The sequence below is a fragment of the Magnolia sinica genome, chromosome 17 (assembly GCF_029962835.1).
Source record: "Magnolia sinica isolate HGM2019 chromosome 17, MsV1, whole genome shotgun sequence".
Taxonomy (NCBI): Eukaryota; Viridiplantae; Streptophyta; class Magnoliopsida; order Magnoliales; family Magnoliaceae; genus Magnolia; species Magnolia sinica.
In genome coordinates this window covers 50,649,670-50,671,854 of record NC_080589.1, presented here as the reverse complement: position 1 = coordinate 50,671,854, position 22,185 = coordinate 50,649,670, and the positions used below count along the sequence as shown (strand labels likewise).

Genomic DNA, 22,185 nt, shown 5'->3' with positions numbered 1-22,185 from the left:
TTGATTAGAAGTTCTGAATAAGATGGATATAACATCAGTTCTTACCTTCTTCGGCTTATGTGATTTCAATATATTGATTGCATATCTAATATTTGGAATATTACATCAGTTCTCCTTGCATGCAATTGTCACTCTCTGTTCCTCACATTCTATCAGTTTGTCTTGAAGTATTAATCTTAAAAGCTGGTAATCAGTTTTGTGTTTGATATGCTTGTAGAACCTAACTTTCACTGAAAAACTACTAAGCGGATGTTAGGAACTTACTGAGAAGCATTGTCATACTTGACAAGCAGGATCTGTCTCTGATTTGGAGGCACAATCATCAATACACTACATGCACGATTTTTTATTATTTTTTTCTGTGCTTTCTTCTATAAAAAAAATCCAAGTAGACAATAGTACTGGTAAGCAAACTGGTAAGTGATTATATGTAAGGCTAACCTACACGGGACTATATATATAACCTTCAAACGTGACAAGCTTGATGTGTGGTGTGTGTGGTGTGTACATGAGCTTTATTGCACAAGTGTGTGGGCTTAGCAAGGCTCATAATCATTACCTGTTTTAAGCCAACTGATGCCCATTCATCCATTGTTGTTCTTTTAACTTATAATTTCTGATACTGATAACTTAGGTATTAGTGAATCGAAGATGGACTAGCCTCGTACATTGAAAGTAGCACTTGGAGCAGCGAGGGCCTTGCATATCTACACTCAAATTTAGCACCCGACATTCATATTGTTCATAGAGACCTTAAATCTACCAACATTCTTCTAAGTGAAAATTTTGATGCAAAGGTAACAAAGATATGTCTATGGTGATTTTGCTGACATCGATTCAGGAAATTTTTCATGATTTGTATGCCATTGTAGCCTTCTTAAATGGGAGTCAGAAATTATGTAAATGATATATACAAAACTTTAATTTACGAGTGGAAACAAAAATATGCCTTGTCAGTATCATCTGCCTACTGATTGTTAGCTGTCATGGGCTATGTTCTGGAAAGTTTAGTTTATCAGGTTATAGGTCTTAGGTCAGAAGATGTTGCCATAAATGAATGGGTCAAGCTCGACTTGAGCTTGTCCCAATCCTACCCACCCATATAGCTTGCACACATGCACATATAAGTGCATATACATACATTTATGCATAGATATACATATACCCATGTGCACACACATACATGGGTTTTGCTAATGCCCCCAACATTCTACAAGGTTTTAAATGGCACATGGGGAAACTAGAAATTAAATGGGGAAAACATGAAATTCAACGAGGCAAACATGAAATTCAGTGGGGGAAACATGAAATTCAGTGGGGGAAACTAGAAATTGAGCGCCGCAAACTAGAATTTCAGCAGGGCTAACTAGATATTAAGCGGGGCAAACTAGAAATCTAATCATGGCACATCACTTTGAGGACAGTGAGACCTTCCTTCAAGTCGAGCTGGAACCAATCATGGTACATCACTCTGCAACAGATTCAGCACAGTACTAAAGATTATAAACTTAAAAATCCATATCCAAATGGATAATAGAGTTTGGGAAAAGACTTGGCAAAGAGTTGGGTCATATCTTATCTGAGCTAAATTACAGTTTGTTAGACTGCTTTCAGTCAATTCTCTTTACTTTGTACCAAGCAAACTATTCCCAATCTTTTCCCAGACATCTGAGTATTGCGCACTATATTGTTTGTCGTCCCAGACAACTGATTATTTCATGTTACAATGCCTACACAGGGCCTATGTAATATCATCCTGAATACTAAGTAATAGGGGTTATCCAACATCTCATAAACAGTTCTTTTTCATGCAATCTTATGAGTCTCCTCATTCGTAACCTAGGAATTGAGCGAGGTAAATAGAAAATTAAGCGAGCGTTAACCTTTAAATATCCCAAATTTCACGTAGATTTTTTTCTTTTTATCAGAGTTAATAAACTAGCGGGACAGAAGCAAATCAAGTATAAGAGAGAGTCCAAAGATACATATCCAATATTTCAAGCGGTTACCCAAAAACTTATACAAACCAATGTCTTAGCTTATTACAAAACATGATAGTACAAATTAAAATAAACTGAAGTCAGGAAAGAGAGTCGCAATATCCTCTGGCTCCTCCTAATCCACATGAACACCATTATGTGCATCATCTATGTCTCCTGCACACTGAATACAGTTTGATAGTGTCAATGACTCTCGTAGTGAGGTATAGCCCTCAAGATTTATCGTATCATCATGATAATTAAGCATAATTAACAAAGGCAGTGTATAACAATATTACACAATAATTATCATGGAAATCAAATAAGATTCATCAGAAACACATTCATTAAATAAATTTCACAAAGATGATCTTGTTTAAATGCATGGATGCATGCACATGCTCACAGACCTGGGGATGCACATCCAGCTGGTAAAAAGTCGCCCAAAGAGAACTAACCACCCGAAAAAGTACTCAAAGGTACGCCCAAAGAGAACCAGCCACCCGGAAAAGACTATGATATTACGTCACCCTTGGAGGAATAATCACCCGGAAAAGTACACAAAGGTACGCCTAAGGAGAACTAACCACCCGAAAAAGACTATAATAATATATAGATCGCCCAAGGAGGACTAGTCACCCAGAAAAGTATACAAAGGTTCACCCAAGGAGAACTAGTCACCAGGAAAAGTACACAAAGGTTCGCCTAAGGAAATCTAGTCACTCGAAAAAGTACTCAAGGTATGCCCAATGAGAACTAGTCACCTGGAAAAGACCGCATGCCATGAAAATGCATGATTAGCCCAACCATTATTATTTCAATTTCAGACAATCATTTTAAGAAAGCTCAAAGGTCACTATGGGGAGTTTGTCACCCAACATAGGCCGACAGCTCAGGCATAGTGTCCCATTCCACCATCCCTGGCTCCTGAGACTAATAAATAGGATGTTTAAAGGTAACCTACACAACTAATGGCCAATCTTAGTCCGACAAGTGGAACTTACTACCGTAAATTTATATAAAGACAATCCATTAAAGCCAAATGACGCAATTGTTCCATAAAAGCCGCAAGGGCCAAATATTCCATTTAATGGTACGATAAAAAGGGATTATTCTTCAAAAGCCATTTAGGCATAAATGATCCACAAGATGATAAGTCCACACTGTAAATTTATTTAATCCATAACACAGGTGGCCACTAGTTCGAGGATTTCCTAAAAACATCCTAAAGCAAGCATAGGTGGTAGAACAAGCCACATATAATGTCATTAGCACTTACACATATAAAGTACGCATTTTAAATCAGAATAAGGATACTAGAGATCCATAGCATGTTAAATTACTTGAATTTAAATCTAAACATATTGGATTTATAAAGGATTACTCAAATAGAATTAACATTCATCATTATTTCCACATTGCACTATATTAAGAAATCAACAACTAAATGAACTAAGCTAACTATCATGACGTAAAAAAGCTTGAAGGATAATCCTCACCTTAGAGTGTGGACTCTCTTCAAATCAAATGAGGTTTAGAAGTTGCGAATGGCTCTTGAAATCAATTCCAATCCCTAATTCATGAATATCATCTGATTATCTTAGATTATCCCACAATTAGAATTAAAATTAAGTTGGAATTAAGACCTAACTCTATCTAAAACCTAAACTTGTATTAGATATTAATATAACATGAAAGTCTCCACATAGAAATGATTATAAGCCTACCACTCGAGTCGAAATGGAATGGATTCTACCCGACTCGGTTCGACTCAATACAGTGTAATGTGACTCAGAAATGAATATTTAGGAATTCTACTTGTTTCAATATGAGTTCAACACCGACTAGGGTCCCATGTTGGCTGGACCTAAACTTAATTTAAATTCCACTACGACTCACCGAGTCAACTTAGCAAGACATTAAATTAACTAGTAAATACTATGAAACTTGCATAAATGGAAACATAAAAGAGGCATTTACCTGATGTAATGCTGCTAACCCAACCAAACTCAACCCATAACTAATCTGGCTCAACCCTGAAATAAGTGGGTCGACTCATTGAGCTGACACAACCCTCAACTCTCTTCTCCTTCCTCACACCTCTTCATTTCTTCTTCTTCCTCATCTTTCTTTCCTTCTTCTCCTTTCTCTGGCCTTCTACAAGGTCTGAATTCAGGCCTAGACTAGGCCTAAACCCAACTCGACCTAGCTGGACTCAATTTCAATCGAGTCGACTCAACTTCCTCTCTCTCTCTCTCTCTATTCTCCTTTTCCTTTCCCTCTTCTTCCTTCCTTTTTATTATCTTTTCTTCTCCTTCCTTCTCATTTAAAGGCTTAAGAGGGCCCAAACGAACCCAACTCGAACAGACCGAGTCACAGCTCGGTGCGACATCAGATAGCAAGAAGAAGGACAACGTGTGGCGGGGCCCCTCAATCACTCTCTCTCTCTCTCTCTCTCTCTCTCTCTCTCTCTCTCTCTTCTTCTTCTTCTTCTTCTTCTTCTTCTTCTTCTTCTTCTTCTTCTTCTTCCATCTGCTTCTTCCTCATCTTCTTGTTCTTTCTCTTTCGACCAGACAGGTCGTGCAACTAAACCCGGACCGAACTCAGACCACGCCTCTAACACCCACGATCTCTCTCTTTCGATCTTCTTTCTCTCCCTTCCTTCTTCTTCAACTATGGCCAGCAAAAGCATCTCCAACTCGAGACATCCAGCAACAGTGGACTTAGCCAGGCTCGACGTTCCAACTCATTGAGTCGGTTGGTGTAGCAAGAACGGCTCAGCTTCCCTTCCTTTCTTTCTTGCCTTCTTCTTCTTCTCTCTTCCTGGTTTCCCTTCTTCTCTCACACCTTCCATTTCTTCTTTTTCGGCTCGTGCTCGACTACGACTCGAACCGAGTCAACTGACGCATTGCACCAGGGAGAACGGCATCCTTATCTCTATTTTTTGATCTCTTTCTCCTCTTCGGAATGGCTACCCTAAAAGTAGATTTTATAGGCTCTCCTATTCTAGAGAGTTCGACCATAAATAACCAGGGATTAGTTGGTAGATTAGTGTAGTAACAACAAGTTACTCCATGGGTTTTTCTACTAGTTAAATTCCAATCGAAACTGAACTTGCTACATGATCTTATTCTAATTTCATGGTTGATCTTCTGATGTCTTAAGTCGCTTATTGGATGACTCAGATCGAGGGATGGGGCTCATTGTAACATGGTGAGTCTTCTGGTCAAACAGAGAGGATGATCCAGCCGTTAATGGTGGATTATCAACGGAGGTGTATTTCCTCGATTTGATTTCAATGGGTGGTCCAGATAGATCCCAAGGACCTTGTGGGACCCACAATCTGGATTGTCGCCCACCATTTCTTGGTGGGTTCAAGATTCTTCATTACGGTAGCTCTTTATTGCAATGGAAGCCCTAAAATGTAAAGAGGAATGAATGGCTAGGATAGTTTTACACGGAGAGTTAGGATCAAGGGAGAATCCCGCATGCGAGTTGTCAGGTTGGAAGTTAGAAGCGGAGTGATTTTTGTTTTTGAAAACTCTCACTCACGCACTCTCATTTCGCCCGAGATTACGCACATGTACATACCTGGCCACATGTAGAAGTATCAAGGGTTTGGTCAAGATTTCAATATGAACTTGATGGACAGTCTGAATGATCTAAACTGATCATTATGGTGGCCCACAGCGGCCGTAAACAGACGTTGTCCGTTTAGACCAATGAATGGCGGTTCTTTCTCTCTCTTTCTTTTGGGTTAAACCCATCATTGGAATGACGATGTTTTGGGTCTGTAGGAAACGAACGTGGCATTGAAGGAGACCATAAGCGAAAATGCTCGGTATCATCCAACGAGCATATAGACCGGCTTCCATCGATATCATTGGATCTTGTCCAAGGGCCACGAGAATTTGGCCTGTGTAGGCCCAAATGAAAGAAATGGGAATGCTAACGATTGTAAGGACGATCATCGCCCTTTGCATGTGTATGCCGAGCATATGATACTGTTTGGCTCCATATGCCTGCCCACATAACGTATCCAATAATAGTTTGCCAACAAGAAATGAGTGACGTGCAGAAGTTAGGGACTTCGTGAGAATGTCTGCAATCTGATCATGGGATGCAAAATGTGATAGAGAAATGAGCCCAGACTAAAATTTCTCATGGATAAAGTCACAGTCAACTTCAATATGCTTCGTCCGTTCATGAAAAACCGGGTTAGAAGCAACCTGAATGGCATTGAGATTACCAACATGGAGTGGAGTAGGATTCTGCACAGGAATGCCCAAGTCGGAAAGAAGTCCACGTAACCAAACAAGCTCACTACACGCAGCAGACATCGCCCGATACTCGACTTCTGTGCTTGATTTGGAAACAGTGGCCTACTTCTTACACTTCCAAGAGATGAGAGAAGTGCCGAGAAAAATACAGTAGTCAGTGGTAGATCTTCGTGTGAGAGCGCAACCAGCCCAATCAGCATCCAAATAAGCACGAAGGTCCAGAGTCGCCGTGGAGGAGAAGAACAGTGATCGATCTAGAGTTCCACGTAGGTACCGTATGATGCGTAACACCGCAGTCATATGAAGAGTCCGAGGAGCAGAAACAAACTGACTGACGACTTGGACAGCATAGGCAATATCAGGGCGAGTCATAGTTAAGTAAACCAGACTCCCAACCAAACGACGGTATAAGTCGGGCTGTGCAAGTAGATCACCATCGTCGCGGCCATAATGAATGTTAAGTTCTAAGGGAGTCTGAACTGTTTTCTGATCTGTCAATGATGCCAAAGCGAGAAGATCCTTGGCATATTTACGCTGGCTGACCAGGATCCCACGTTTAGAACGTGAAATTTCAAGCCCAAGAAAGTATGTGAGATGGCCGAGGTCTTTCATCTTGAAGGAGGATTGCAGAACTTCCTTTAAAGCCGAGATGCCAGCAGTATCGCTACCAGTCAGTAGGAGGTCGTCAACATAGACCAGAACAATGACAATTCCGTAAGCAGTGATGCACAAAAATAAGGATGGGTCATGACCACTTTGAGTAAAGCCAGCACCCGTAACAACATCGTGAAAGTGTTGGAACCATGCCCGAGGTGCCTGTTTGAGCCCGTACAGGGCTTTCTTTAGGCGACATACCTTATTGTCAGGGATTAAGGAGCCAGGAGGAGGTTTCAAATACACGGTTTCTTGAAGATCTCCATGAAGAAAGGCATTTTTCACATCCATCTGAGCGAGTGGCCATGAGCGAACAGAAGATATAGCCAGAAGAGTACGAACAGTTTTCATTTTGGCCACGGGAGCGAAAGTCTCATCATAATTAATTCCGTATTCCTGTTTGTATCCCTGAGCGACAAGTCGAGCCTTGTATCGATCCAATGATCCATCGGACTTGAGTTTGACCGAATAAATCCATTTGCTACCAATTAGTGTTGAGGGTCAAATATTGCATATCAGACCCATTTATTACATAGATTTACACACATGATACCGCTTAATGGCCTGATTAATCGTGTTTATAATGCAGAGTGTATGTACGAGCCTGGACCGAAATGGGTGCTTAAAGCATAGACTTAACGCTCTGATGACACCAAAGCGTGGGACGGACTCCAGAGACCCAAGATCAACAGAATTACACATCAGGGACCGGTTGAGTAATAGGTGGTGGATCTGTACGTGGTCGACGTGAGTAAACCTGCAACGGACGAGGGAGAGTACTTGAGGCAAACGGAATTTCTGGAAAGGCAGTTAGACCAGGAGAGTTTGGAGTGTGCGGAGGAGGAAGAGATGAATGAAAAGCAATGTGTTCAAGAAAAACAACATGTCGTGAAACCCGAACACGACGAGAAACCGGATCATAACATCGAAAACCCTTCTGAGTTTTTCCAAATCCCAAGTACATACATTTGACTGATTTTGGAGATAGTTTGTTACGTTCACGTGAAGCCAGGTGAACATAACAGATACAACCAAAAACACGAAATGTGGAATATGCAGGAGGTAAGCCGGTGAGAACAGAGTAAGGAGATTTACTATTCAGAACTTTGGTTGGCATCCGGTTAATCAAGTAGACGGAATGTAACATTGCTTCCGCCCAGAAAGAACGAGGAACACTCATAGCTGTCATCAGGGTGTTGGCAGTTTCAACAATATGACGATTTTTTCTTTCAGCCACCCCGTTCTGTTGTGGAGTATCAGAACAGGTGGTTTGATGAATAATCTCATGCCCTTGAAGAAATGTACGAAAATCAGTTGAGAGATATTTCCACCTTGAGTCAGAGTGGAGAGTTTGAACTGAAACCCGAAATTGAGTCTCCACCATAGAGTGAAATAACTTGAATTTTTCAAAAACCTGTGACTTCGATTGCAGAAAGTAAATCCAAGTGTAACGTGTGAAATCATCAATGAATATAACATAGTATCGTAACCCAGAGAGAGACATAATTGGTGAAGGACCCCAGACATCCGTATGCACAAGTTCAAACATAGAAGATGATTTTGTAGTACTTAGGGAAAATGGAACACACTTACTTTTTGAAAGACAACAGGAAGAATAAGAATAATCCAAATCATTTTTATTAAGAGAAATATTCCCTAACATGCCAGACGAAATTAACTGAAGTAACCGATCGGAATGTGGATGACCCAGGCGAAAGTGCCATAGTTTCCACAATTTATTTGCCGAAGAAATATCTGATGAAGAAGGAGAAAAGAAACAACGAGCCGGAGTGACAGATGGATCAAAATCCAGCACGTACAGACGACTATGGCGCCTACCCCTCCCAAGTACCTTCCCCGTAGCCAGATCCTGCACAAAACAACAGTTGGGAAGAAATATGACTAAGCAGTTATTTGATGTGAGTTGACCAACTGAAATTAAATTGGAGGAGAGGTTAGGGACATGAAACACATCACGAAGGGTGAACTGGCGATGAGCAGAAGGAGAGAAAGTCAATGATCCAACAGACTGAATAGGTAGTCTAGTGCCATCTACAGTAGAAATAGTCTGATTTTTGATGTAGGGATAAATATCACGAAGATAGGATACAGCACCAACCATATGATTGGAAGCACCCGAATCAAAGGTCCATGTAAAAGATAGGGATGTACCTGACATATTGGCTGCAGAAAGGGCCTGAACGATTTACTAGAGCAACGCAGGAGTCAAAAGTGATGAAAAACCTTCAACAGAAATAGTAGATGCAGTATCAGTAACAGACGGCTTAGAAGAAATAGTGGCAGCAGTAGCAGAAAGAGCACGGCCACGGCCATAACTACGACCACTACGTCCACGACTGAAAGAAGATGCATAGGCACGTGTACGACAGTCCTGAATATCATGACTAGTTCGTCGACAATAAGCGCACCATTCTTTGCATTGATCGACGACATGACGCACCTTGTTGCAGCCACGACAAGTCAAAGGAGTGGAACCATGGCTTGGTGTAGTGGTGGACACAGCAAGCACCATATCATATGATCACGGAGTTGACTCTTTCAGTCGTTTTTCCTCAGCTAATAAATCATTAATAACCGAATTCAATAAAGGAGTAGGGCTATGGTTTAAGAGAGCAGCTCGACAATGCTCGAATTTCGGACGCAGTTTCATACGAAATTGGTGAACTTGCGCACTCTCGCGCATAGTTTGGAAAATCCTAAAGTCATTAGGAAATATTGGATCCATCAAGGCCATCTCAGTCCAAACTGTGACAATTTTAGAATAAAATGATTGAATACTGTCATCACCCTGAGTAAGGTTAACGAGATCCTGTTCCAGACGATATGACCGGGCCGCATTACTTTGTTGATAAATTGTCTGAAGATGCTCCCACATTGCCTTAGCCGTGCGATGAGGTGTGAGGCCAACAGCAATGGACCGATCGACCGAATCGAGAATCCAGGTAATAATCCGTCCATTGTTCATTTCCCAATCAGCCAATTTATCGGCATCAGTGGGAATAGTAACAGATCCATCAATTAGTCCCCACAAACCACGACCCTTCAGGAAGTTCTGAAAATGGATGGCCCATAGTGAATAGTTGGTACCATCAAAACTACACCTTGGGGCCTCTGTACGTGATGAGTTCTTGTCCATTGATCGGAATTAATATAAAGCACGCAAAGAGTTGCAGCAGAAGAATGTTTTAGGTGTACCGTACAGCAGGAGATACCCAACGGGTAGCAGTATCTGGATCTTGGCGGAATAGGAACAGCAACAGGACCTCTGGATCTGGAAAATGTAGATCCGGCGACGCAGCAGCAACAACAATAGATCTGGATGGGAGCAACAGATCTGGATGAGGTTGCTGGAACTCGAAGAGAACGAGCAATAGAGGTGACCGGGCGACGCTGGACGAGCAGAGGGGCGACGCTGGACGAGCAGAGGGGCGAATGGACGAGAAGTGGTGGTCGGACGGGCAGGGGGTGGTCGGATCTTCAACAGGGGACGGTCGGACGCGCAGGGGGTGGTCGGATCCACTGCGCAGGCGATCGGAAGAGCGAGGGATCGTCGGATGCAACGCGGGCGCGAGACGAGCGAGATGGCGCTACGATACCATGTAAACCGAGAGGAGCTGAAAGCTTTTGTGTATTTGAGACAACCCAAAGGGGTTGAATATATAGAGATTACAGTATCTATACAAGGAAAGAAATAAAATCAGAATCATCTACCTATGGAAAACCAACTATATAAGGTATGCTAGCTATACAAGGTATATTTCAGTCTGTCTAACAAGATGAAGAAGATAAGGTATGAGAAGTATTGGCGCAGCACAAAGAAAAAAAAAAACATTCATTAAAATATTGCATCTTAGCACTGTCAGTAGAAAATAAATAAATAAATTTCACCGACCATGGAATTAATGAGGTTCAAAGCAACCAAAAAAAGCATTTCACAAATCATGAATTTAAAAAGATTCGATCAATCAAAACATTGAGACAACATGAATAATTGCTTTTTCCTCTATCCAATGGAAACAATACACCAACGACGAAACCCCAAACACTTAAACCATCAGAATGTCGACTTAAGAGAAATCAGCATACCATTGCAGAAACAAATTAGAAGAACTCCAAAACAAATAATTACTAAAACAACCTAAGCTAAAAGCTAAAACCTAAGTTATATTCTTTGGCCTATTTTTTTCTAACAGAACTAAGATTTGATATGTATAAATATGAATATCTACCGGAGATGTGCATACATGCTAAAGTACAAAAATGTTGCACATGTATACATAAATAGATCAATTAAGAAAATGTTCTTGTACTAGATTAAGTCCTATCAATAACATCTTAGAAAATGTATCCCTGATATTGAAATCTTATAACCCTTTGATACGTGTACTTCAATAACTACATCGGGACTGTAAGGGGCTCAGATCTTCCCATAACAAACACCATAAAGAGTCCGTCGGAAAACTGCATCATGTTCACTCCCCAAGTATAGGGTTGTGATGTAGTAATAAACTCGGTAAGACCGAGGTCGAATCCACGAGGACTGTACGTTATCTGAAACCAAGTAGAACTAGAACTAGACTAAGATGTGACCTAAACCAAATAGAATTTGATGAATAATGGTGAGAGATTGATGTAAAACTTTAAGGAATTCAGAGGAAGGAAACTAGGGTTTCAGAGGATCCACTTGTAGAGATCAGGAAGATCTTATGCCTGCATCAAGGATTATGGAACTCAAACTGAACTTACTTGATCTGGTTTTCAAGAGATGAAAGGTATATGAAGTAGAATGGATTCCATCATCTAACCATGCCCAGGAGACAAAGCAAACAACAGGATTAAACTAATTACCAACCAATCAACAATGTATGAAGATCAGGAAGGGTACTATCATCCTACCATGTCCATGGAACAATGATGAACAACAGGGCCTCCTGACGTCATAAACATCAAAAGAGAAAAAGAAATATTCAAAGCCATTGCAAACCCATTGTAATTTCAGTCACAACAGACCATTAAAGACTGAAATAATATTCTTTTAATAATCAACTTAAAACCAAGTTCAGTTCAGAAATTCAAATTAAACGCATGAGATAGTGTCTCCCATCTCGCTACAGGCTTCACCTCTTAGCCCTAGCTAAGAGGATTAGCCACACATGGATGGGCTGATTAAACAAGAAAATAAAAATAAAATGGAAAAGAAAAGAAAAGAAGAAAACACTTATTCTTTCTTCACTCTCTCCCGTTCCAGCATCATGTTCCAGCCAAGCCAACCTCTGGACACGTCTCTTCAATCCTTCTCCAAACAGTTACAGCAGCAGACCACCTGTGCTCTCTGTCTACAACCCAAAAACCGATCACCCTGCTCCCACGTCCAGCTCCTTTCCTCAAGAAAACAAAACCCAAAACTGTCCGTTTCCAGCCAAGCTTTGGATCTCTTTTTTCCCACTGGTTTCCACTCTCCCCTTATAGGCAGGTGCGTAGGGCCGTGGAGAGGCTGAGTCCGAGAAGGAATAGGCTGCGGAAGATGTATTTACGCAAGGTTGGAGCGTAGGGGCGTTTTGCAGCCAAGAAAACACAAGGGAAAACTTCCACTTCCATCACATTCTTTCCAAATAGATGACGTCCCTTGGGAGATCTCTGGACGAGATACACGATGGATGGTTTGGATCAAGCCTCTGATCAACTGTGGTGGGCCAGAACCGCACGGAAAACCCGGGTTTTCCGGACGCAAAAACAGAGTAGCGTCCTTTGGCGCTGTGACAATGGTGGAGCCCACTTCACTGTTTTTCTGTGCCGTCCACTGTGTTCTACTTGAAAAACTAGGTGGGAATCACTATTTTTGGACCAAATTCTGTGTGGCCCACAGTACCTTCTACTCCGCCGTCCATCATGCATTTAACGGTTAGGATTCTGCAATATTTTACATGGTCTCAAAAGGCCGCCTTGGTGAGGTAAATACCCCACCTACGCACATAATGGACGGTCCCGATTGATGTTATGCATGATGTGTGGGGCCCACAAGCAGAACCGACGGTCGGCAGCGTTACGCTGTTACGTAATTTGAAAATTTTGAGTTTGAGTCGGTCAGCGCCTGCTGACCGACTTTGAGTGCATGGGTGCACGGCTGGTGCACGTGATGTTATGCACATTCATCACAGGCGGGGCCCCACAGAGATGTTAATGAGAAATCTGTTCCGTCCATCACCTCATATAATGGGTTGAGAAAAACTTCAAGCATATCCAGATCTCAAGTGGGCCCAGAATCAACTGTTTATGGGCGGATCTGACCGTTGGGCCACTTCCACAGCGATCCAATTGCTGATTTTTGATTTGTACGGCTTATTTAAGGTCTTCAGGCCATATATGAAGTTTCGAGCTGAACGGATGGTGGGAACCCTGTGATCTTGTATTCTGTACCAATTTCAGACTACTTGAGCATTAGTTTCTTGATTTTCTTGGATCTCTGGCGTGCAAATATCCCGATCTTGGTCTCCTGGGGTCCATCTCATGCTCTGGTGTCATCAGAGCGTTAAATCCATGCTTTAAGCATCCTTTTTCAGTTCATGCTCGTAAATACACTCTGCATCACAAACACGATTAAATCAGGCCATTAAACGGTATCATGCTTGTAAATCCTGGCAAGAACTGGGGTCTGATATGCAATATTTGACCCTCAACACAACCCCAACCAGCATCTTGCTTGTCCCGAGCAAGGTATGCGAAAAATAAGTTGAGAAATACAGGACACTTTTTATGAACTCAAGAGATTTATGAAGAACAATTCAGATACTCGAATTCTAAGATTCATGAATGTTGGCATTACTTTCTCTCAAGACTTAATCACACGGTACTTCATAATCAAGCTCAAAATATTAATCCATCAATTAGAACAATTCTAAACATTAAATTCCATGGATGCATAGTCTAATCTCGAAACATTAAAATTCACTTCTCTATTTAAGGATATCATTGGTAACCAATAAGAGAATTCACGATAACCAGAAGTTGCCGCCTCCCACATTATCTTTTTATTCTTTTAATTTTTGACTTTTCCATCTAAAGTAATGTCAAGAAGGGGAATCAAATCCTCACCTAAAGGGAGCAAACCTATGATGAAGACTGTACACCCAAAATTATTATTATTATTTTTTACATATCATCCATGGGGAATCGAATCCTCACCTATAGGGAGCAAACCTATGGTAAAGACTGTTCGCCCAATCCATTCAATTTTTCAAGTTGGTTCCTTTCATGTTTAGTGATTACCAAGTTAATCCTTTAATATCGAACTGAAACCTTAATATGCAAGAGAGATGTGTCCTGCGAATTCATGACTCAACCAATGTTTACAAATTCTAATAATGGATTAATAATTCAAACTTAGCTGTGAAATTTAATAGATAACTGAATCCAAGAGTCATAAAGTACCAACATCACGCATCTTGAAATTCTAAGTGCCCTAGATGGCCGTCAAAATCACTTCGACTTCATTAGAAGTCCTGAAAAATTAAAAATTTTCACAACTTTTGCTCAAGACCAAGAAAACACTGATTAGGAAACCTAATCTCCCACCCCCAACCAAAAATCTACATTGTCCTCAATGTAAAAGAAATAGGCATGCAATGCACATGGGACAAGGAAAATATAAGAGAAGTGATGGAAAGATAGTACCTGGATGATGCATAGAGAGACACTTTCCAAGAGATCACAGCATGGGCGTCGGTCAGCACGAGAGAAAAGGCAACAAAAATAACACAAAATAAAATCCTACCTATACCACTTTCGTAGGTGCTCTCGATTGCATTTAGCGTATGCAACAAGCCTTTAAACCCCTAGGTTACCCCTAGTGGACGAGTTGTAGTCTCGTGAGGGTTTGCAGTAATGTTACCCACAAACATTGAACTGACTAATGAAAAAAATGACATGAAATGAAGAACTGGGTTGCCTCCCAGGAGCGCTAAGTTTACCGTCTTCAGCCAGACAAATAAAGCAACTACCCTAGTCCTAAGAAAACAGGAAACCTACCTATACCTCCATCAGACTAGGAGATCAATCCTGGTAAACAGGATCGATCGAGGCATGGACATGTCCTCTGAATCAAATTTCTCGACAAATGGTTTCAATCGATGGCCATTGACTTTAAACTCCTTGCCATTGTCGGGATCTCTTATCTCAACGGCCCCATGAGGAAAAACAGTAACAACAATGTAAGGGCCGGTCCAACGAGATCGAAGCTTACCCGGAAAGAGATGTAATCGAGAATTGTACAAAAGGACCTTCTGACCAGGCGTGAATGATTTTCGCAAAATGTGTTGGTCATGAAATGCTTTCATCTTGTCCTTGTAAATTCTCGAATTATCGTACGCATCATTCCGAATTTCCTCAAGTTCATTCAATTGAAGTTTGGATAGTGAGCCAGCGTTGTCCAGATTGAAATTAAGATTTTTGATCGCCCAGTACGCTTTATGTTCCAGCTCCACAGGCAAGTGACAAGCTTTCCCGTAGACCAGTCTAAAGGGAGACATTCCAATAGGAGTTTTAAATGCGATGGTATGCCCATAAGGCATCGGTCAATCGAATTGACCAATCCTTACGATCGGGGTTAACCGTCTTCTCCAAAGATGTGTTTAATTTCCCTATTGAAAATCTCAGCTTGTCCACTTGTCTGTGGATGGTATGGGGTGCTCACCTTATGAGAGATACCGTATTTCTTCATTAAGCTCTCAAATGGTTTATTATAAAAGTGTGAGCCCCCATCACTAATGATGGCTCGAGGCGTTCCGAATCGAGAAAGGATGTTTTCTTTTAGGAATTTAATGACCGTGCGATGGTCATTAGTTCGACACGGAATCGCTTCGACCCATTTAGTGACATAATCCACGGCGAGCAAAATATACAGATTTCCAAACGATTGGGGGAATGGTCCCATGAAATCGATGCCCCAGCAATCAAATGCTTCAATGATAAGGATGGGATTCAAAGGCATCATATTTCGATGGGACAATGCTCCCAATTTTTGACAACGCTCACAAGCTTTGCAAAACTCATGAGTGTCCCTAAACATAGTGGGCCAGTAAAAGCCACACTGCAGAATCTTGGCCGTGGTCTTTTTAGCAGAAAAGTGACCACCACAGGCCTGTGAGTGACAGAAGGAGATGACGCTCTGATGCTCATCATCTGGTACACATCTCCTTAGAATTTGGTCTGGGCAATATTTAAATAAATAAGGATCATCCCAGAAAAAGTTGTGCACCTCAGTGAAAAATTTCTTCTTATCTTCTGCAATCCAATGTCGGTATGGCACCTGTAGTAAGATAATTAGCAATATCGTGAACCAAGGTGAATGGGAGACTCGAACAATTGTTCATCGGGGAACATGTCATTGATATGGGTCGCCTCAAGGAATCGGAGGTATTAAGGCGAGAAAGGTGATCGGCCACTACGTTCTCTACTCCCTTTATCTTTAATCTCCAAATCAAATTCTTGAAGTAGAAGAATCCATCGTATCAAGCGGGGCTTAGAATCATTCTTAGAAATAAGATACTTAAGTGTCGCATAATCTGTGTAAATAATGATCTTGGATCCGATCAAGTAGGACCTAAATTTGTCCAAGGCGAACACTACAGCTAAGAGTTCCTTTTCCGTAGTCGAGTAGTTCACCTGGGCAGAATTTAAAGTTCTACTTGCGTAATGAATGACGTAGGGCCTCTTATCTTTTCTCTAGCCTAGGACCGCCCCAAGAGCATAATCAGAAGCGTCGCACATAAGCTCAAAAGGAAGGCTCCAGTCGGGTGGCTGCATGATAGGTGCAGTGGTTAACGTGCCCTTAAGCTTGGTGAAAGCTTCCTGGCATTGCTCAGTCCACTTGTACAGAGCATCCTTTTGAAGAAGATTACATAAAGGGCGAGAGAGGAGACTAAAGTCCTTTATGAATCGCTTTTAAAATCCTGCGTGTCCTAAGAAGGATCGCACGTCTCTGATGTTCTTGGGTGGAGGTAGGTTAGAGATAAGATCGATTTTTTCCTTATCTACCTCGATTCCCTTGGACGAGATGATATGCCCAAGGACAATTCCCTTCTGAACCATGAAATGACACTTCTCCCAATTAAGTACCAAGTTCTTTTCTTCACATCTTTTCAGCACACATTTAAGACTTTCCAAGCACTTGCTGAAAGATGGACCATAAACAGAGAAGTCGTCCATGAAGACCTCTAGATATTGCCCTACCATGTCAGAAAAGATACTAAGCATACATCGCTGAAAGGTGGCCGGGGCATTACATAGTCCGAATGGCATCCTTCGATAGGCAAAGGTGTCGTAGGGACATGTAAATGTGGTCTTTTCCTGGTCTTCAGGGGCTATCTCTATTTGGTTGTAGCCCGAATACCCGTCAAGGAAACTATAATAGGAATGACCAGCTAACCTTTCCAGGATCTGATCAATGAATGGTAAAGGAAAGTGGTCTTTCCTCGTGACGGTATTCAACTTCCTGTAGTCAATGCACATTCTCCAACCAGTAGTGACTCTAGTTGGCACGAGTTCATTATTAGCATTGGCTACGATGGTGATTCCGGACTTCTTAGGGACCACTTGAGTTGGACTCACCCATTGACTATCAGATATAGGGTATATAATACCCACATCTAATAGTTTAAGAACCTCGGCCTTAACCACTTCCTTCATATTTGGATTTAGTCTACGTTGTGGTTGCCGAGCGATTTTTGCATTATCCTCAAGATATATGCGGTGAGTACAAATAGAGAGATCGATTCCCTTGAGGTCCGCTATCGTCCATCCCAGGGCTCCTTTATGCTCAATGAGAGTAGATATAAGCATACTCTCCTGTTCTTTCTCCAGGTGGGCAGAGATCACCACCAGGTATGTCTCATCTTGACCTAAATAGGCATATTTCAAATCATAGGGCAAAGGTTTTAGGTCAAGCTTCGGCGGCTTGAGGTTAGACGGTAGAGGCACTACATCGGTTTGTGGCAATTTTTCAAATTGTGGCCTCCATCGGTTAACTTCAAGTACCAGTGCAGTATCAAGCAAGGCGCACGTCTCCCTAATCATGTCATCATCAAAATCATGGGAGTGGGCCAGGCACATCTCTAGATGGTCGGAGGATAAGGTTAGAGGTGTCGTATCTTCCACGAAAGAGTCAATCATGTTAATGTTGTGGAAATCGTCATCCTCCTCTAAGTTTCTGCTGTTGTTGAAAAAGATGTTTGACTCTAATGTTATATTCCCAAAAAACATAGTCATGACACCATTCCTGCAATTGATAATTGCATTTGAAGTGGCAAGGAATGGGCGACCAAGAATGACAGGAATCTGAGTGCTCATGTTATTGATGGGTTCGGTGTCCAGGATGATAAAATCTACAGGGTAGTAAAATCTATCAACTTGGACTAACACATCCTCAATTATCCCTCTTGGTACACGAACAGAGCGATCAGCAAGTTGTAGTGTGGTTAGGGTGGGTTTTAATTCACCCAAACCTAACTGTTTGTATACTGAGTAGGGAATCAGATTGACGCTCGCTCCTAAGTCAAGAAGTGCGTGATCAATTCGATGGTTCCTGATTACACATGATATGGTTGGGCTACCGGGATCCTTGAATTTCTGCGGCACGTCTTGCTTCAGGATGGCACTCACTTTCTCAGTCAAGAAGATTTTCTTTTGAATAATTTTCCGTCGTTTGGTCGTGCATAAGTCTTTCAGGAATTTGGCATATGAAGGTATCTGTTTAACGACATCAAGTAGAGGAATGTTGACTTTCACTTGTTTCAACACCTCTAGAATATCCTGAGAGTTAGAGAGAGGTTTTGGTGAAACCAACCGTTGGGGGAATGGAGCAACTGGCTTCTCTAGAAGTTTCGGTTCTACTTTTTGTGGGGCATCACTGGATCCATCATTGTTGTCCTCTTCTGGTTCTTGAGGCTTTTTGGGCCTAACCGGAAGAGTTTTATCAATGATCTTCCCACTCCTAAGAGTGGTGATGGATTTAGCATGCCCCATCTGATTTGAAGAGCTGTGATCATTAATCTCGTACTGCGGTTTAGGATTGGGGAGAGGTTGTGCAGGAAGCATCCCCTTTTCTATAACCGTCATACGAGAATCTATCTTTTGCATAAAATCTGTAATTCCCCGCATTGCCTGAGCCAGCTCTTGTATGGGATTTTGAACCGGTTCCTCTTGAGGTTTCACTTGATTTGGATTTTGATTGAAGAAACCTGGAGGAGTCGCCGTTTGTCCATTCCTCCAACTAAAGTTTGGATGATTTTTCCAGCCAGGATTGTATGTGTTGGAGTTAGGTCCAGTAAAAGGTCTTTGATAATTATTTACGGCATTGGCTTGTTCATTCAACACTCCTCGAAAGGCAGGTATTGTAGGACAGTTTTCAGTTGTGTGAATGTTGCAATCACAGATGCCGCAAACAATTTCATTGACCTTATCCTTCTTTCCTTCCATGGCCTCAACTTTCCTTATGAGCATAGTCACTTTACACTTGAGATCATCCTCTTCTTTCAAGAGATATAATCCACCTTTCTCCTTTAATTGAGTCGGCCTAGACGTGGTGTTCGCCATTGGGTAATAGTCCCATGATTGTATTTTTTCAGCGAGACTATCGAGGTAATCCCATACCTCGTCAACATCTTTGTTGATGAACTCTCCATTACACATTGTCTCGACCATTTGGCGCATGGAAGATGTCAGTCCATCGTAGAAAAAATTTGTAATGCGCCATGTTTCAAATCCGTGTTGTGGGCATGAACTGACCAAATCTTTGAACCTTTCCCAACATTGGAAGAATGTTTCATCTTCCTTTTGGGCAAAGTTCATGATTGCTTTTCTGAGGGTAATCGTTTTATGATGTGGGAAGAATTTTTTTATGAATTCCCTCTGCATGTCGTTCCATGTGCCAATGGATCTGGGACGCAGTGAATGTAACCACGTCTTAGCTTTCTCTTTTAAGGAAAAAGGAAAGAGTTTCAGCCTAATTGTATCCTCAGATACATTAGGAAAACATAATGTAGCTATAATCTCATCGAACTCTTTCAAATGTAAATATGGACTCTCTGATTCAAGTCCATGGAATTTGGGAAGGAGTTGGATAACTCCTGGCTTGATGTCCATTTGTCCTGTGTTTTCAGGAAAAATCATGCATGAGGGCGTACTCACTCCCACCGGTTGTAGATAATCTCGTAAAGTACGAGGCGGGGGTGCCTGTTGCACCTCATTTTCATCTTGGGTATCCTCCACCCTGGGTGGAAGTAGAGGAGGTTGGTCTTCAGCCATAACCTCAGTTAACTCAGGGGATTTCGAGCGGTGTCTAATCCTGCGATGGATAGTCAACCCCTCAACCAATCCTCCTTCAGTCAAGAGACGTCGAGTGTTGTCACAGGCCCACTTGGGCATGAAACACTCGCAGCCCTCAATCAAATTCAAAGTCTAATCCTTAAAAAAAAAAAAAAAAAAAAAAATCTAGAAAGAAAGAGAGGGAGAGTTGGAAAGAAATTACCAAATTGAAGCCCCTAAGTTAAGGACCTGTAAAATAAAACAAGAATAAGTTAGATTCTAAAAAGGAGAAAAACAATCCTTTAAAAGCAAGATAACAGTAAACTGATTTCTAAAAGAAAGTGGAAACTTCTAAAATAAATTAGGAAAGTCCTAAACTAGAAAGTCAATTACTAACAGAGAATTGAAAAAAAAAAAGTAGGGAAGGAGCTTACCGAATTAGAAATTTCTATCTTAAAGGCCTACAAAATAGGAAGGTTAGTTTCTAAACAAAAATTCTAAAAATAAATGAGGAAATAAATTAGATTTAAAAAGAGTTAAAAATAGAAAGTGAAAAACAAAAGAGAAAAGTTTCAAAAATTAGAGGATTTTTCTAGAAAGAGAAATAACTAACCTAGTTTCTAAAAATAAACTTCCTAAAAATAGAAAAATACTAGGATTAAAAATTTTCAAAAATTAAACCCTAATTCTAAGAAGTAGAAAAAGTAGAAAGATTAGGAAGGAATTACCAATTTATGGACTTATGTCAGGATCCTACAAAATATGGAAACAAGTTAGTTTCTAAAAATGGAATAAAAATCTTTAGCCTAAAATTAGAAAAATCCTAATCTTAAACTAATCCTAAATCTAGTTAAGCTCAGAAAAATGTAACTGTCAATCCCCGGCAAAGGCGCCAAAAACTTGTTCACTCCCCAAGTATAGGGTTGTGATGTAGTAATAAACTTGGTGAGACCGAGGTCGAATCCACAGGGACTGAAACTTGTACGTTTCCTGAAACCAAGTAGAACTAGAACTAGACTAAGATGTGACCTAAACCAAATAGAATTTGATGAATAATGGTGAGAGATTGATGTAAAACTTTAAGGAATTCAAAGGAAGGAAACTAGGGATTCAGAGGATCCACTTGTAGAGATCAGGGAGAAATTATGCCTGCTTCAGAAATCATGGAATTCAAACTGAACTTACTTGATCTGGTTTTCAAGAGATGAAAGGTGTATGAATTAGAATGGATTCCATCATCTAACCATGCCCAGGAGATAAAGCAAACAACAGGATTAAACTAATTACCAACCAATCAACAATGTATGAAGATCAGGAAGGGTACTATCATCCTACCATGCCCATGGAACAATGATGAACAACAGGGCCTCCTGACGTCATAAACATCAAAAGAGAAAAAGAAATATTCAAAGTCATTGCAAACCCATTGTAATTTCAGTCACAATAGACCATTAAAGACTGAAATAATATTCTTTTAATAATCAACTTAAAACCAAGTTCAGTTCAGAAATTCAAATTAAAGGCATAAAGTAGGTTCTCCCATCTCGCTACAGGCTTCACCTCTTAGCCCTAGCTAAGAGGTTTAGCCACACATGGATGAGCTGATTAAACAACAAAATAAAAATAAAACGGAAAAGTAAAGAAAAGAAGAAAACACTTATTCTTTCTTCACTCTCTCCCGTTCCAGCATCCTGTTCCAGCCAAGCCAACCTCTGGACACGTCTCTTCAATCCTTTCTCCAAACGGTTACAGCAGCAGACCACCTGTACTCTCTATCTAAAACCCAAAAAACCGATCACCCTGCTCCCACGTCCAGCCTTACCTTAAGAAAACAAAACCCAAAACTGTCCGTTTCCAGCCAAGCTTTGGATCCCTCCGTCCCTCACACGCTCCACCTTTTGCTCACGTCAGGTGCGTATGGCCGTGGAGAGGCTGAGTCCGAGAAGGAATAG

General features: G+C 41.1%; 1 non-coding gene across 1 annotated transcript; it reads left to right on the top strand.

The window, feature by feature from the left end:
* The first annotated feature begins 19,688 nt into the window (after positions 1-19,688).
* On the top strand, positions 19,689-19,795 carry LOC131231986 (small nucleolar RNA R71). The gene has a single exon (XR_009164597.1). It is a non-coding gene; the product is annotated as a small nucleolar RNA R71 (small nucleolar RNA).
* Positions 19,796-22,185: the final 2,390 nt, after the last annotated feature.